The sequence below is a fragment of the Tamandua tetradactyla genome, chromosome 17 (genome assembly GCF_023851605.1).
Source record: "Tamandua tetradactyla isolate mTamTet1 chromosome 17, mTamTet1.pri, whole genome shotgun sequence".
Taxonomy (NCBI): domain Eukaryota; kingdom Metazoa; phylum Chordata; class Mammalia; order Pilosa; family Myrmecophagidae; genus Tamandua; species Tamandua tetradactyla.
Window position 1 is genome coordinate 26,774,731 of NC_135343.1, and position 12,862 is coordinate 26,787,592.

Below are 12,862 nucleotides of genomic sequence, written 5' to 3' on the forward strand. Positions count from 1 at the left end.
CTTAGATACCACAGCTCTCCATTGGGTGATACTTTTGAAAAGCACTGGGGAGGCCTTTGGCAAAACTGGTAAGCATCAGCACTTGCCTTTGGAGGTGCCAGCTCCTCACCTTCAGTAGCATCAGTTCCTCAAGTACTCAGTGCAAGTAGGTTCTTTCCACCTCTCCTTGTCCTATTGACACATCTAATCTTAGGAAAGTCCTGTTGTTTTTAATTCATATTAAGATTGCAATAGCTAAGAACAGAGTACAGTATTTTACCTCTCTCAATTATTTTCATTTGTAAAAGACCTATGAAAACTTTAAGTCAAAGCAGTAATAGCTTCCTGTGCAATTCAGACAATGGTCAGAGGTTGGAGAAGGCTTTTGTTGGGGAGGTGGAAAAGTCCCTCCCATCTCAGAATTTGTTTATTCAGGCTAAATGCTTTTCTCTCTCTATTTTGGGTACAATGTTAGGGATGAACTCCACAAGTTCCTGGGCCTCACTATGTCTTGGGGCTGGGGGTGCAGCTATTTCCCTGGACCCATGGGCAATAACCCCATGGTCTCTGTGGGCCATGGATTCTCTCAAGGCCTTTTCCTTGTGGTCAGCCACTTCCGGGCCCACGGACAGTCATGAATGATGCCCTGACCACCTTTTGCTTGTATTCTGACCACATACATGCTCTCACACACCACAGGAATGGAGTTCCTTTTACATGCAGAACAATGCAGGACTGAGGAAAAGTAGAATCAGTGCTACCAGTGATGGTGGACCTGCTTTGATTGGCTTGAGTGTGCCTTGCTCTTAAGATCATCTGTGATACAGGATGCAAATAAGTACGTTGGTTTGCATGCCCGGCTGAACAAGCCCAGAAATAAGTTAGAAACATCCTTGTGACATTTCTTGATGTGAGTAGTTGCTATGTGTGACTAGTAACCACTTTTTCAAGAGTTAAACATCTGAGCTATTTAGATTCCTCCGCAAAGTATGAAAAGCAAATTAAGTAATTATGGCACACTCACTCAAACCAGAAGAATGCGTGCAATGGTGTCTTTTTTAACTGGTGGGGGGGTAGGGAGATGTCAAATCTGATTGTTGAAATCCAGTCAAAATCTCCAGTCATTAGAAGTATTTAGAAAGAGAAAAATGATACTTCTTACAGATGACAGGCAAGGATGAGCATCCTTGCAGTACAATCAAATCAACTCACGTTTGATTGCTGACTGCCCGCTGGGTACTAATGAGTGAGTGTGTAAATCCAGAGGGTGTGGGGGAGCGCATTGTACACACGTGTTATGGGTACATGTGCGAAGCAACAGATATTTTTTTCAACTTTCTGTTTATGAAGACTGCTTTGTTAGACAGCTGCTCAGGGGTCGAATCAAAGGGGGTGATAGCCAATAGGTTTCATCCATAAGACCTAGTTTGAATGAATTTATTAGTGCTGCAATAAGCTGTGGTCCATGCTGGCTCTCCTTTAATCAAAAGAAAACAGAGATATTGTGAGTTTATTTCCCAAGAAGGAAAAAGTTTTCCCACACTGATTGTACCTTTGTTTATTTGTAGAGCTGTTTCCTGCTTTTTTTCTTATCAAAATATTTCAGCTGTGGTTTAACAGATCAACTAGGTATAGGAAGTTCTACCCCAACCAAGTCAGATGAGTGTGCTTAGTCACAGCTTTGATGAAGTCCCCTCACTATATTAGCAATTAGAGCACTTTAAAAAGCAAATGTGAAATGTATTTTTCTGTTATTGGGAAATAACAGATAGAAAGAAAATAGCAATGATGAAACAAAATTAATATGCCTATATTATATGATAATTGGAAAAAGTTGCCATGTAACATTTCTACATATCCTTTCACAAATAATGTACATGTTTTCCCCTTTGAATATGTGTTTATGTTTGAGTCAGAGGGGAGGCAAGCTTTAAAATTCTAGGATGGGTAATTGATTTCTGCCCCCTTAAAGAAATTCTGCATATATTTACCCAGTGCATTTTGTGTTGATTTCATAGTTTAATGCTCAGAGTGCATTTATTTCCCTATTTCTTTCTACTTGGCTGTGTGGGAGGCTAGGTGTATGTATCTCAACTATTGCCCTCATGGACAGCTGTATGTCTGAAATCAAATTCTGAGGAAATATATTTTGATTCTCCATTAGCAACAGATGAAGATGTTTTACGATGGGAAGTCATATTATTCCAGTTTGCTGGCAAATACAGCTTTGGGATATCAAAAGCTGAAGACTTTTTTTCTCTTGTTTCTTTCTACAAGAGTCAATAGTATTGAACACAATAGTACAGGGTTACTTTTAGGGCAGAGCAGTGAGGTCAGCACATACTGGGGGTAAGAGAGTTAATATGTCCTAACTTGAGCTGGCACCAATGCTACTTAGTGCGTCCAGTTAACTAATCTTTAATTTTTGTACCAGGAACAGGGCCAGCACATCTTGTTAACCAGGACAGATGATTAAGGAGAACTTTGGGAAAATGCTGAACATAATTTACTATCACCAAATGTAGGAATCCCCTGAGGCAGCTATCTGGCTCATATGAAATGCAATGATGCAATCCAAACAATGAGAAAACCAAGTGCAGGGATCCAACTTAGTTGGGATAGGAAAGACAAAATAAAACCAAAGACACTTTGGCCCATGAGTCAGTTATATATGTATATATATGTTTTATTAGAGAAATTGTGGATTTACAGAACAATCATGTATAAAATATGGGATTCCCATATACCACCCTATTAATAACACCTTGCATTGGTGTGGAACATATTACAATTGATGAAAGCACATTTTAATAATTGTATTATTAACTATAGTCCATTTTTAAATGTAGTGTTCATTATTTGTGTAGTGCATTTCCATGGATTCTTTTTTACTTTAATTTTTTTTCTATTACCATATAAATGACCTAACATTTCCACTTTTAACTTCACAATGTTTGCTACCATCACCACCATCCATTACCAAAACACTTCTGTTATTCCAAATAGGAGCCCTGTATATTTTAAGCCTAACTTCCTATTCCTTATTCCCACCCCATCCTCCAGTAACCTTTATCCTAGACTCTGAGTTTGCTTATTCTAATTATTTCATATCATTGAGATCATACAATATTTGTTCTTTTGTGTTTGGTTTATTTCATTCAATATGATATCTTCAAGGTTCATCCATGTAGTTAAATGCATCAGAAATTCATTCCTTTTTACAGCTGAATAATATTCCATTGATGTATATAACCACATTTTGTTTATCCGTTCATCAGTTGATAGACACTTGGGTTGCTTCCATCTTTTGATAATTGTGAATAATGCCATTATGGACATTGGTGTGCAAATAGCTATTTGAGTTCCTACTTTCGATTCTTTTCAATATATACCTAATAGTGGGATTGCCAGGTCATATGGTATTTCTATATTTAACTTTCTAAGGAACAACCAAATTGTCTTCTACAGCAGCTGCACTATTTTACATTGCCACCAACAATGAATGAGTGTCCCTATTTCTCCACAGACTCTTCAACACTTGTAATTTTCCATTTTTTAATAGCAGACATTCTAATGGCTGTGCAATGGTATCTCATTGTGATTTTGATTTGTATTTCCCAGATGGCTAACGATGTTGAGCATCTTTTCATGTACTTTTTTGCCATTTTTATATCATTTTTGGAGAGATGTCTATCAAGTCTTTTGCCCATTTTAAAATTTGTTTGGCTTTTTGCTGTTAAGTTGAAGGATTTCTTTATATATTCTGGATATTAAATTTTTATTTGATATATGGTTTCCAAATATTTTCTCCCATTGTGTTGGTTTACTTTCAAGATAAAATGTTGGTTTACTTTCAAGATAAAATCCTTTGATCCACAAAGTTTTTAATTTTGATAAGTCCCATTTATCAATTTTTTTCTTTTTTTTTTTTTTCTTTATGTTTTGTGTGTAAAGTCTAGGAAACCATGGCTTAGCATAAGGTCCTGAAGATGCTTCACTATGTTTTCTTCTAGTGGTTTGATAGGTCTCCCTCTCATATTGATCCATTTTGTACATAATGTGAGTAGAGATCCTCCCTTTTTTGCATATGGATGCAGTTCTTCAGCACCACTTATTGAAGAAACTGTTCTTTCTCAAAAGAGTGGTCTTTGCCTCTTGTCAAAAATCAGTTGGCCGTAACTGTGAAAGCTGAATTCTGAGCTCTCAATTCAATTCCGTTGGTCCACATGTCTGTCCTTATGCTAGTATCATGCTGTTTTGTAGTAAGTTTTTTTAATACTAAGTAGATTAGGAAGTGTCAGTCTTCTGACTTCATTCTTCTTTTTCAAGCTGGCTTTGGCTATTCATGGCCCCTTAACCTTACATGTAAATTTGATCTTTGGATTCTCCATATCCACAAAGAAGGTTGTTGGAATTTTGATTGGGATTGTGTTGAATCTGTAAATTGCTTTGGGTAGAATTCACATCTTAATATTTATTTTTCCAATCTATGAATACTGAATGCCATTCCATTTACTTAGGTCTTCTTTGAATAATTTTAGCAATGTTTTGTAGTTTCTATATATAAGTTCTTTACATCCTTAGCTAAATTTATTCTTAGATATTGGATTCTTTTATCTGCTATTGTAAGTAGCATTTTTTCTTGATTCTTCTTCTGATTATTCATTGCTTTAGGTTTTCATATATGCCTTTTATCATGTTGATTAATTTTCCTTTTATTCCTGTTCTTCAGTGTTTTTATCAAGAAAAATTAGATTTGTCAAATGCCTTTTCTGCATCATTTGAGATGATCATGTGTGTTTTTTTTCCCTTTATTCAGCTAATGTGGTTTATTACATTAATTGATTTTCTCATGTTGAACCACCCTTGCATACCTGGGCTAAAACTCTCTTGTTCATGGTATATAATGCTCTTAATGTGCTGTGGGACTCAGTTTGCTAGCATTTTGTTAAGGATTTTTGCATCTATATTCATTGGAGATATTAGTCTATATTTTTTTCTTGTGTTATCTTTATTTGGCTTTGGCATTAGGGTGATGTTGGCCTTTCAGAATGAATTAGTGAGTGTTACCTCCTCTTTCATTTTTTTTGGAAGAGTTTAAACAGTATCAGAGTTGTCTTCTTGGAATGTTTAGTAAAGTTATCCTGTGAAGCTGTCTGGTCTTGGGCTTTTCTTTGTTGGGAGGTTTTTGATTATCAATTCAGTATCTTTATTAGTAATTGGTTTGTTGAGATCTTTTATGTCTTTTTGAGTCAGTGATGGTAGTTGTGTGTTTCTAAGAATTTATACATTTCATCTACTTATCTATTTTATTGGCACACAGTTGTTCATAGAATCATTTTATAGTCCTTTTTATTTCAGTGGGGTCAATATTAATTCCCCCTTTTAATTTCTGATTTTTGTTATTGGTATTCTCTCTTTTTTTTGTTTTTCAGTGTAGCTATAAATTTTATTGATCTTTTCAAAGAACCAAGAATTTGTTAATTCTTTCTATTATTTTGTTTTGTTTTCTATTTCATTTATGATCACTCTAATCATTGTTATTTCCTTCCTTTTCTTGCTTTGGGTTTAGTTTGCTTTTCTTCTGGTTCTTCCAGTTTTGAGGTTAGGTCTCTGATTTGAAATCCTTCTTTGTTTTTAATGTACACATTTAGAGCTATAAATTTGCCTCTTAGCATTGCCTTTGCTGCATCTCAAAGTTTGGTATGTTATATTTCCATTTTCATTTGCCTCAAGATATTTTCTAATTTCCTTTGTGATTTCCTTTTAACCCATTGGTTGTTTAAGAGTATGTTGTCTAATTTCTACATATTTGTGGATTTTCCATTTCTCCCTCTGTTATTGATTTCTAATATCATTCCATTGTGGTTGGAGAGGTTACATTGTATGATTTTCAAAATTTTGAATTTATTAGGACTTATTTTGTGTCCTAAGAAATGGCCTATCTTGGATAATGATCCATGTGCACTTGAGAAGAACGTATATTCTGTTGTCGGGTGAAGTGTTCTATACATGTCTGTTAGGTCTAGTTGGTTTACAATATTGCTCAAGTTTTGTATTTCTTTATCAATCATCTGACTAGCTGTTATATAATTATTATGTAAGGTGGTGTATTAAAGCCTCCACTGTTAATGTAGAACCATCCATTTCTCTCTTCAAATAATTGTCAGTACTTGCTTTATATATTTTGGGGCCTTGCTCTTAGGTACATATATATTTATAATTATTGCATCTTCTTGTTGAATTGACCCCTTTATCAGTATATTCTGTCCATTTTTGTTTCTTTCAACTGTTTTTTACTTAAAGTCTATGTTATCTAATAAAATAGCTACCCCAGCTCTTATTTTCTTATTACATGCATGGTATACAAGTTTTTTCTATTCTTTGACTTTCAACTTACTTGTGTCCTTGAACTTACAGTGTCTCTTATATATGGCATATAGATAGGTCTTTTTTATCCATACAACCCTCTGCCTTTTGACTGGAGAGTTTAATCCATTTAAACTTTACATTTAAAGTCACTAGTAATAGTAGAGGACTTTCTTCTGCTGTGTTGCTATTTAATCTTTGTAAGTCATACCTTTTTTTAACTAATAAGTTATATTATTTTTACACATGTTAGAATTTCTATCAATGTTTGATTAATATTTAGAGAGTTTGTACATTTTCACCTTTCAAGTTTTAAAATGAGAACCATGATAGTTCCCAAAGAGCAACTAATAAACATTTCATAATTGCAGGACTATCACTGGCTCTCACACTCTTAATTTTCCTTTTCCTTGCTGTAATTCACAATGAAGTGTGACCCACTAATGTCTTAGCAATGTCCCAGTCATTATAGCTATATCACATATAAATTCTTTAAATATATAGTTCTGTTAGAAGACTTGAAGACTACTGTGTACACTACAGAAATAAATTTTCATATAAATAAATATATGGCATATTTTTATCTTTGTAAATGAAATGACACAAACCCATTTCCACCAAAATCAGCAGACAATGGGACCCAGTTTGTATATTTATCTCCTTTAAACTCCTTACATTAAAACCTACCGTGAGTCCTTAATGTAAACATTATACACTCTGAACTATTTAACACTAGTAAGGACTCTATACAAATAAAAATTCTGTTCAAAAGTAAGACAAAGGGTGCACAGGTGGTTCAGTGGTAGAATGCTCGTCCTTCATACAGGAGACCTGGGTTTAATTTCTGGGCCATGCACTGCCCCCTCCCCCCCAAAAGAAGGAAAGAAAGAAAGAAAAAAACTAAGACATAGCTATAATAGTGTTTTCAATAAAAATAAAATCCTTGCATTTTTGGCTATAAACTGGCATGACAAATACTGTAGGAAAACATTCTTATGATTCAAAATTATAAATATCAGCCAAGAAATTAAAAAAAAAATTAAACATCCGAATGAACAAACAAGAAAGACAAAATCAAAATGAAAAAAAAAAAAAATCCCCAAAGAGAAACTCTAGTTACCTGCCAGCTCCGAGTTCTCCCTTTGCCAGTGTGGCAATGGGAGAAAAAGTTTCACTCTGTGCAGAAAGAAGGGAGCTGTGTGAGTTCACACACATGGTGCAAGCTGGGCTCAGGAAAGGGGCAAGGACACACCAAGGGCCAGAGAGAACCAGACCTCAGAATTTCACAACATTACTCTCCTCAATGCAGGAAATAAGTTTTCAGATCAGAGATGGGTGGTAGGTAGACAAGGTGGCTGATGAAGAGGCACCATATCGGTAGCAACAGGGGTGGTCATGTTACCACATTTTCTTGGTGAGTTTTAGGGACAAGGGCACTACACTGCTATTACTCCTGGGAGCAAGTTGCCTTTCTATTAAGATTTTCCAGGTAAAACAGGAGGAATTCATGGGTGCTGCCATTTGTGCACTCCTAACAGTGGCTTAGGATTCAGCCATGTGGGAAACTGAGTCTTTCCTTTGACTTTCCAAGTGTCTGTAAACAAGGGGTCAGCCCTGATTTGGAAGGGGAGGTGGGGACTGAGCAAGAGAATAGAATTGATACAGAAGCAAATCTTTAAAAATGATACCTGCTTAAGAGATCTGCTGCCATATATATTTTCCTGGTGTATGCAATTAGCATCCTCCTGCTCTTCAGTAAGTGTCGCATTGAATGCACACTAGTCAGAGTCAGAGGAAAGAGACAAGATTTCCCACTTCTTTAGAAAATATGCACCCACAATGTGGATGTTAACACCTTGAGAGGGATCCTCCTGAAGTTCATATCCTGTGAAACTTCTGACTCTGCCTCAGCAGATTAGATGCTGTTTATTTTTAAAAACCATGCAAACAGATCCAGAAAGCTGAAAACCAACTGTTCAATGTAGGAAGAAAAGGAGTTTAAAAGGTAGGGAGTCAAAACATCACCTCTGGTTTTACTGCAGGCCTGGAATCAACAGAATGGATTTTACTATCCGTAGTGGGACTGTGGTCTCCAAAAGATCACCAGCCTGCTCTTAATGTTTGAGTGTGTGTTGGTCATGACAGGGGTACAATACTTTTTTAGGCATGGCATCCAACACTTCAGTATCAATGAAGATGAATGGATGTTAGCTCTAGACCCTGAGGCTCCAAGGCCAACCACAATGATCCATGTGAATTTCTTCTGTCGTCTGAAGCACAAGTTGAGATATCTGGAGATGGCCAACGATGATGAGATATGCCATGGACCAGAAGCTTCCCCTGGGCTATTTTCAAAGTTTAAGGCCAGATGTGTAGGGCCAGCTCTCCCCCAGCACTAAGCAATAAAGGCACCCTGACTCTTTCAGCCTGATTAAGTCAGAGTCCATGAAGGGTTATGGACAGCAAAAAGAAACAAAAAGGGAAGAAGGAAAAAAAAAACAATGAAAACCCCAAATCACAGGACACTATATACTGGGAAATCACACACATCTTCACACACACAGCCAAATAAAAGGCTTCTCTACACACCTAGAGAAGCCACCAAGATAAGCGTGCTTTCTTCATATCTGCTCATTAAACAAACAAAAATTCTCATGCATAGCATATTTGAAAGTTAACAGAAATATTTCATGCTACCATAGGGTTATGATATGTAAATTTAAAATATTTTTCACAGAAACCTTTACAAAATTATCCTATTACCTAAGCAATATTTGCACAGAAATATACAGGTAAATTAGATAATATTTAAGCAGCAGCAACATATCCTGAAATTTAAGGCTATCTTATACCTTTTTTGTCCCTCAATTCTTCTGTTAATGCCTACTATCCTATTTATTTGATCTTTTTGTGTTGTACCATGTGAATGCCTTCTCTTTTCTATCTGGATATATTTTTCATATATTTTCTTTGTGATTACCATGAGGGTAAAACTTATCCTAAATATACAGCAATCATATTTGGTTTGAAATTAATTTGACTTCAATAGCATACACATACACTTTTCCTATGACCCTTCATCCCCCCATCTTTTTTTTTGTACTTGTTACCGCTTGTATCTTTGTACATCACATGTCAAAAATCATAGATTTATCATTATTTTTATGCATTTGCTGTTTAGCACCTGTGAGATATAGTGGAGAAACATACCAATCAATGCAACGCAATAATACAGGCATTTATAATTACTGAAATGGTTACCTTTACCGGAGGTCTTTAGTTCTTTAAGCAACTTTGAACCACTGTCTACAGTCTTTTCCTTCCAGTATGAAAAAGTCTCTTTAGCATTGCTTGTTGGGCAGGACTAGCGGTGATGAACTCTCTCAGTTTTTTTCTATGTAGGAATGTCTTAATCTTTCCCTCATTTTTGAAAAAAAGTCTTAGCAGATTTAAATTCTCCATTGATAGTTGTTTTCTTCCAGCACTTTAAGAATTATAACCCACTGCCTTCTTGCCTCCATGGTTTCTGATGAAAAATCGGCACTCAATCTAAATAGAACTTAAGATACTGCTTTTCTCTTGCAGCTTTCAGAACTCTCATTGTCCCATGCACTTGATAGTGTGATCAGTATATGATGGGGTGTCTTTTTCTTCATGTTTACGAAGAAAACATGTTGGTTGTTCTCTGAGCTTCTTGGATGTGCATATTCATGTATTTTGGTAAACTTGGGAAGTTGTGTGTCATTATTTCTTTGGATATTCCTTCTGCCCCTTTCTCTCTTTCCTCCCCTTCTGGGACTTCCATAATGCATATATTGGTGGGCTTGATGGTGTCCCACAGGTGTCTTAGGCTATTTTCACTTTTTATATTTCTTTTTTCTTTCTTTTCTCAGCCTGACTCATTTCAGTTGCCTTGTTTTTGAGATTACCAATTCTTCTTCCAGCTCCAGTCTGCTGTTGAAACCCTCCCAGGTATTTTTCGTTCAGTTATTGTGGTCTTTGATTCCAGTAGTTCTGTTTAGTTTCTTTTTAAAAGATTTTCTATCTCTTTACTAAGATTCTCTTATTGCTAATTCATAGTTGTCCTGGTGTCCTTTAGTTCTTTATCTGTATCTTCTTTCATCACCTTGAAAATTTTTAAGACCATTTTTAAGAAGTCTTTGTTTAGTATGTCCACTTTCTGGTCTGCTTCACAGGTATTTTCTGGATTTGTACCTATCCTTTGGATGGGCCATCATTTCCCATTTCTTTTTTTGTCTTTTACTCTTTTGTTGTACAACATACATTTTAATATTTTAGAATGTTAACTCTGGGATTTATTCCCTGAGATGTTTCTTGATTTTTGTACTGGCTGATGACAGGACAGAGATTTTCTTGAGCCCATGCAAAAAAAAAAAAAAGAAAAAAGATTAGAGAGCTGACAACTAAATGCAATGTTTGATCCATGATTGGATTCTGAATATGTTAAAAAATATTATAAAGGAACTTATTGGAACACAATTGCAACAGCAAAGCTAGGGGAAGGAATAGTACAGGTATACCTGGTTTTATTTCACTTCACTTTGTTTTGCTTCACGGTATTGTGCTTTTTACAAATTGAAGGTTTGTGGCAACCCTGCCTCAAGCAAGTCTATGGGTGCCAATTTCTAACAGCATGTGCATGTGGTATCTCTGTGTCACATTTTAATTAAGGCATAGATGTTGTTTTTAAGACATAATGCTTTTGCATACTTATTACTACAGTATAGGTAAACGTAATTTTACCTCTTTTTTTTTGTGTATGGGCAGGCCCCAGGATTCAAACCTGGGTCTCCGGCATAGCAGGTGAGAATTCTGCCTGCTGAGCCACCATGGCCCGCCCAGTAAACATAATTATATATGCACTGGGAAACCAAAAAATTTGTGTGACTTGCTTTATTGCAATATTTGCTTTATTGTGGCAGTCTGGAACTGAACCTACAGCATATCTTAGGTATGCCTTTTTCCCAGGACTATCTTTTGGGAAATTCTAGAATAGGAAATGTCCCTTTAAAATGCATTGTGCCTTTCCATGCTAGATGCTCTCATGCATGTATTATGACATTTAACCTCCATTAAAAATAGGAAAGGAAGATGATTTCCTATCCAAATAAAATTCTGATTATTACTGTGATTGCTGAGGGATACCAATATACATTCATTTCTAGTAAATCTGATCTAGAGCTATAGATTTCCCATTAATGTCTAGATTCTAAATAGGATCTTTTATAAACCTGGGGAATTTCAGAGGCAGGGGGATCTTTGAGGTCTCCTCAAAGATGGAATTGACCCTCATAATTTTACAGATGATTTGTTCAAAGGAATCCAGGTGGGCTAGGAGATTTACCCACAGTCAATGAGGAGAACTGGTTTTAGAAATCTTGCCTCCAAATCTAATCCGCATACCGTAAAATCATTAAGATTTGACCCTCGTTGAAGATCAACAGTGAGCCAGGCATCATAACAGCCTGCCCTGAGCTGGAGCCCTTCTGCAAGGACAGACAAAGGCTAACCACTGAGGTAGAATTGCATTGCAATCCTCAAGGGGCATAGAGCCTCTAACTCCTGATACTTCCAACAGTGCAGGCAGTTTGCTGAGTCCAGGCAGAACCAAGACATGCCCTTTGCTTGACTTTTTTATTACATAAGAAAGTACTAGAAGTCCAAGCCAACACTTTTTCTCCTTAGAAAATAAAAAAGAGAAAGTAAACTGACTGCTTGTGGAAAATAGATAACAAAAAAGACCTAAGTCCTGTCCTTAGTTCCTGATAAATATCTCCCTTGTAGTACAGTCCCAGTAGATGTCAGCCCAACTAGTGGAATGATAGGGGAGAGATGAGACCATGTGTTCTTTATAAAATGTGTGTACCTCTTTCTGTCTAGACTGACTCCAGATTTACTTCTCCATTTTATATTTCCTCCTGACAATAACTGCTTCACCTACCCAGTAGATTTAAGACAATCAAAAAGCCTTTCTCCCTGAAACAATTTCTCTGACCGGCTTACTGCACTGACAGCATTCCTTTGGGGCCAGTGGAATGCTCCACAATGTGGATGGTGAGAGTGTGACTCCTCCTTGTAGTGGGTTGGGCCCTGGTACATGCAAAGGGCTCTAGAGGAACAGGGAGCCCCAAAGGGGAACAAGGCAAGGTTGGTAGAGGCAAGTCCAAGTCTAAATAGCTGGAAGAACACATACAATCCTGAATCTAGAGCTTCCAAGACTGGGGTTGCTAAACCAAGGGTTTGGAACTGAACTGGCTTACAGCACAGATAAGTCAGGGTATGATAAAAGGGTGTCTTGGAAAACAACCCCAGATTCTAACTAGCATGTGTGGCTTGCCATCTGTGGTTGGCAAAGCCTGGTGTCTTGATTTGGCTGAAGTGACCAGGATCAGGTGGACCCAGGGCAGCCACTGATCAATGAGCCACAGCTGGGGAGACAGAGTACAAGTTAGGGACTAGAATGAAAATTAGATCCCCATATATGCAGTGGGTC